Genomic DNA, 6,090 nt, shown 5'->3' with positions numbered 1-6,090 from the left:
TCGATCAGATTTGACCACAACAAGGTTTGTTGTGGTCTTCAGCCCAGAGATTGGTTTTGTGTAGCTGTCTATGGTGCCCTATCCTGTGAAAGCCTCCTCATATCCGAATAACTACTGCAACTAACATCCTTCTGAATCTACTTAGCGTACTCATCTCTTGGCCTCCCTCTACAATTTACCCTCCGAGCTCCCCTCCAATACTAAATTGGTGATCTCTTGATGCTTCAGAGCGTGTCCTACCAACCGATCCCTTCTTCTAGTCAAGTTGTGCCACAATTTCCTCGTCTCCCCAATTCTATCCAGTACCTCCTCATAAGTTACGTGATCTACCTATCTAGAACAGCATTCTCCCGTAGCACCACATTTCGAAAGCGTCTATTCTTTTCATGTCTAAACTGCTTACCGTCCTTATTTCACTTCCATACATGGCCACACTCCATACGCCGGCCGGAGTGGCCGAGGGGTTCTAGGCGCTACAATCTGGAACCGCGCGACCGCTACTGTCGCAGGTTCGAATCCTGCCTCGGGCATGGATGTGTGTGATGTCCTTAGGTTAGTTAGGATTAAGTAGTTCTAAGTTCTAGGGGACTGATGACCTCAGAAGTTAAGTCCCACAGTGCTCAGAGCCATTTGAACCACACTCCATACAAATACTTTCAGGAAAGACTTCCTGACAAATCGATGTTAACAAATTCTTCTTCAGAAACGCTTTCCTTGCCACAGCCAGTCTACGTTTTATATCCTCTCTACTTCGAACATCATCAGTTATTTTGCTCCCCAAATAGCAAAACTCATTTACTACTTTAAGCGTCTCATTTCCTAATCTAATACCCACAGCATCACCTGATTTAATTCGTTTCATTCCATTATCCTCGGAAGGATCGCCGCATTGTGTTTCATCTGTTACCTGTCAAGCTAAGTACATACAGGTCTGCTCTAAAAAACGTACTGTAAGTGAAAGAAACGTGGAAGCAGAGCGGCCGGTATGGACGAAAGGGGAGGGGTCACCCGTGTGGAGAGATGCCGCAGTGTCCGGGACACGAGACCCACTAAACGACTTAAGCGCTCGCTCCGTACCAAAGTCCCGATTTTAGCCGCCACGACCTTCTGGGGCTGCCTCTACCTGTCGCACGCGGCTCTGCATTCGGTCCCCTCACGTGCCCGAAAAAAAAGGGCAAAGGTCGAGGCTGGGCTGCTTCCCAGTTCCCCCTGCCACGCGACCTGCCACGGGGTGCGGCTAGGGTGGCCGTCTCCCATCCTTCACGCCTGTTCTTCTTACAACATGATTACGTCTCCTCCGTGCCGCCTCACGTAAAAAAGCGCCGTCTTTGCAGTTACTGACTATTAAAAACAAAAAACCCGCATTTTTTTAAAGTTTTTGTTCTATTTTAGTGTTTTGTACCTCAATCGGTAAAAACGAAACTCAGGATTACTTTCTTGTCTGTCTGTCCGACTGCTAAAAACCCTTTTTCTCAGGAACGGGTAGGCGTACCAAGTTGAAATTTGTTACATGCTAGGGTCTACGACCCTTGACTGCGTGATAAATCTAAGTGAAGGCAACCAAAAAATATGGCCATTTATGTACCATATTTTGGTGATTAAAATATGGCCCAAGAAGGTTGTACTCTTTTTATTACCTGTGCAGTTGGCCAGTTTCAACCGTGGGCCATTTTCAAGCACTTATCTTAAGCCTGTAGTATGATATGGCAGCTTTCTGTTTGTGTCACACACGCACAGAAATACGATGTACACCTGTCACACATACCAGCGATGTACTTCTGTTCACTCGATGATTTACCGTCTATCACTACGAACTGTGACCTCTCTGAAAGGAAATCACGATTCCAGTCACACAACTGAGACGATACTCCATATGCACGCAATATGATTAATTAGGTTTTACGCTACATGTAAACGGAACATTCTGAAAATTGTTAACTTGTAATTATCTCACACAAAAAAATTGTCATTTGTTATCTATCTATCAAACTGTCCGTCTGTTAAGACCTCTTTTTCTAAGGAAGGGGTAGACTCTGAAAAAAAGCTGGAAGACTAAGATGGACCATGTTTTCATTCTTAAAACGCGTTGAGGCTATGGACGCCCCCCCCCCCCCCCCCCACACACACACACACACATACACACAAAAATAAAATTTTAACTTATTTTCTTATTTTGATAGTCGCAAAGTCACACATCAAAACCTATAGGGTACTTCCCGTTCGCTTGGAATCGTGAAATTTGGTAAGAAGAAAAATCTACATCTGCATGGTTACTCTGCAATTCACACTTAAGTGCCTGGCAGAGGGTTCATCGAACCATTTTCATACTACTTCTCTACCATTCCACTTTCGAATGGCGCATGGGAAAAAGGAACACCTAAATCTTTCCGGTCGAGCTCTGATTTCTCTTATTTTATTACTATGATCATTTGTCCCTATGTAGGTGGGTGTCAACAAAAGTCAAGGACTGTGCGGCTGGTCCCGGCTGAGGTTCGAGTCCTCCCTGGGGCATGGGTGTGTATGTTTGTCCTTAGAATAATTTAGGTTAAGTAGTGTGTAAGCTTAGGGACTGATGACCTTAGCAGTTATCTCCCATAAGATTTCACACACATTTGTCAACAAAATATTTTCGAATTCGGAAGAGAAAGTTGGTGATTGAAATTTCGTAAACAGATCTCACCGCAAAGCAAACCGCCTTTGTTTCAGTGACTGCCACCCCAACTTGCGTATCATATCAGTGACACTCGCACCCCTATTGAGCAATAACACGAAACGAGCTGCCCTTCTTTGCAATTTTTCGATGTCCTCCGTCAATCCTACCTGGTAAGGATCCCATACCGCTCAGCAATATTTCAGCAGCGGACGGACAAGTATAATGTAGGCTTTCTCTTTAGTGGGTTTGTCGCATCTTCAAAGTGTTCTGCCAACAAAGCGCAGTCTTTGTTCCGCCTTCCCCACAATATTATCTATATGGTCTTTCCAATTTAAGTTGCTCGTAATTGTAATCCCTAGGTATTTAGTCGAATTGACAGCCCTTAGATTTGTGCGATTTATCGTATACCCAAAATTTATCGGATTTCTTTTTGTACCCATGTGGATGACCTCGCACTTTTCTTTGTTTAGTACTAATTGCCACTTTTCGCACCATACAGAAATTCTCTCTAGATCATTTTGTAATTGGAATTGATCGTCTGGTGATTTTACTAGACGGTAAATTAAAGCGTCATCTGCAAACAATCTAAGGGGGCTGCTCAGATTACCACCTAGACCATTTATGTAAATCAGGAACAGCGGAGGGCCTATGTCACTACCTTGCGGAACGCCAGATATCACTTCTGTTCTACTCGATGATTTCCCTTCTATCACTACGAACTGTGACCTCTCTGAGAGGAAATCACGAATCCAGTCACACAACTGAGACGATACTCCATATGCACGCAATTTGATTAATTAGGTTTTACGATACACGTAAACGGAACATTTTGAAAATGGTTAATTAGTAACTATCTCACACAAAAAAATCTGTCATTTGTTATCTATCTTTCTAACTGTCCGTCTGTTAAGATCTCTTTTTCTAAGGAACGGATAGGGATATCTACTTGCAACTGATATCAAATACTAAGGTCTACTGCCCCTGTCGGTGTGAAAAACGTAATGCTATCGAAATATACGGTCATTTATGGAGGAGGAGATTAGTGTTTAACGTCCCGTCGACGTCGAGGTCATTAGAGACGGAGCACAAGCTCGGATTAGGGAAGGATGGAGAAGGAAATCGGCCGTGCCCTTTCAAAGGGTCATTTATGTCATAGATTCTGCTACTCAAAACCTCACTCATCGAAACCTATAGTGCACGTCCCACTGACCTAGAGTCATGAATTTTGGTAAGAAGTAAGGTTTAACAGTGCAAGTAAAGATAAAAATCCAAAAAAAGTTAATTTGTAATTATACCACACGAAAAAATATTTGATTTGTCATTTGTTGTCCGTCTATCTACTTGTCGGTCGGTTAAGACCCCCTTTTTTTCTCAGGAACAGATAGGCTTATCAAGTTGATGTCACATACTAAGATCTATGGTACCCTGGAGTTGTAAAAAAATTGAAGCTTCTAAGTCAATGCAATCAAAAGATACTCGCAGACTCGCAGATTCATTTATCGAAACCTACGTAGTATTTCCCGTTGACCTACAATGAAAAAATGTGCAAGAAGCAAAATTATATTGTACAAGTACAAGAAACACCCTGAAAATTGTTAATTTGTAAATATATCAAACGAGCAAATATTTTTTCTTTTGATAATTCTCGAAAGTCTTAGAATTCCTGGGACTGACATTTTGCCGGTGCAGATACCGATAACGCTAAAAATAGTCGAGATTCTTGTTTCCAGGGATGGCTAAGCTATCGGTATTCATAATTGAGTTTGTATGGAACCGTCAGTGCTCGACTCCTGCTAGAATTTACCTGTATTTTTTTTTTTTCTTTGAGCTTTTCCGATGACGTGGTACTTCTGTCAGAGACAGAAAGTGACTTGGAAGAGCAGCTGAATCGAATGGACAGTTACTAAAGGAAGTTATAAGATGAACATAAACAACGGTTGGTTGGTTGGTTTATTTGGGCAACGGGACCAAACAGCGAGGTCATCTGTTCCACCCGATTACGGAAGGAAGGAAGTCGACCGTACCCTTTCAAAAGAACCGTCCCGGCATATGTCTGAAGCGATTTAAGGAAATCAAGGATATCCTAATTCAGAATGGCCGGACGCAGGTTTGAACCGTCGTTCTCCTGAATGCGAGTCCAGTGTGCTAACCGCTGCTCCCTTTTCTGTTCCGCATGTGGAAGCTTATCTCATGAATTACTATAGGGATTTTGATACAGATTTCACTAACAGACTCATTAGCAACGTTGATGTATACAGCCTACCTTACGAGGGTTATCCCAAAAGTAAGCTCTCCTATTTTTTATAAGTACATAGACCTGTTTATTTCTACAATAGTTTACATGAGCTAACAGCTTGAACATTTAGCCATTTTTCGACATAATCACCATTTCTATCGATGCATTTTTGTAGACGCTATGTCAGTTTTTGTATGCCCATGTCATACCAGCTCGCCGCCATGCTGTTCAGAAAGTTATGAACCTCTTCTTTCACCTCGTCGTCGGAGGTGAATCGCTGGGACCACAATTAACGCTGACACGTACTGTGAAACTCTGAAAAATCTCAAACGGCAAATTCAGAATCGGAGAAGAGGAATGATGAGCAAGGGCGTACACATTCTCCATGACAACGCTCGCCAACACATCGCTCGGCAAACCGTTGCTCTCCTGCAACAGTTTCAGTGGAACATAATCACCCACCCATCCTATAGTCCTGATTTGACGCCCAGTGACTATCACCTGTTCCCTAGGTTAAAAGAACATTTGGCCGGAAAGCGATTCAGCTCCGACGACGAGGTGAAAGAAGAGGTTCATAACTTTCTGAAAAGCATGGCGGCGAGCTGGTACGACACGGGCATACAAAAACTGCCACAGGGTCTACAAAAATACATCGACAGAAAAGGTGATTATGTCGAAAAATAGCTAAATTTTCAAGCTGTTAGCCGATGTAAACCATTGTAGAAATAAACAGGTCTATGTACTTATAAAAAGATAGAAGACCTTCCTTTTGGGATTACCCTCGTATAATTATAGTAATGATGAGTGTGTAATACTGTACGTATAATAACTTGATAGGACTGGAAATAAAAGGCAACCAGGTGCAGAAATAAAGGTTTATTAACTCTTTACAATGGTGTTGACAAATATAAATTCCTCTTCTTCAGAAGGAAAATGGACCTGTTGAACAAGTTATTACAAAACAGTTGCAAATGTCAAACAGAGAAGGAACCAAATTCAATAAGCAATAAATTACAAAATTTTTTAGAAGAGCATGCTCACTCATATAATCACATATTTACAAATGTTGGAGTTCAAAGGTTCTTGTCACCTCGTTGAGATCGGGTGTTCTGCAGGTGGTGCGTGTTTTCCCAACACGATAATTCGACGCCGTAAGGCGAGGTCGTCTTCACGTATTCCCTGCGGCTCTTGTCTAGTACCA

This window comes from Schistocerca serialis, chromosome 9 (genome assembly GCF_023864345.2).
Source record: "Schistocerca serialis cubense isolate TAMUIC-IGC-003099 chromosome 9, iqSchSeri2.2, whole genome shotgun sequence".
Classification (NCBI taxonomy): Eukaryota; Metazoa; Arthropoda; class Insecta; order Orthoptera; family Acrididae; genus Schistocerca; species Schistocerca serialis.
The sequence above is the reverse complement of the archived record's forward strand: the minus strand, read 5'-3'. Positions refer to the sequence as shown.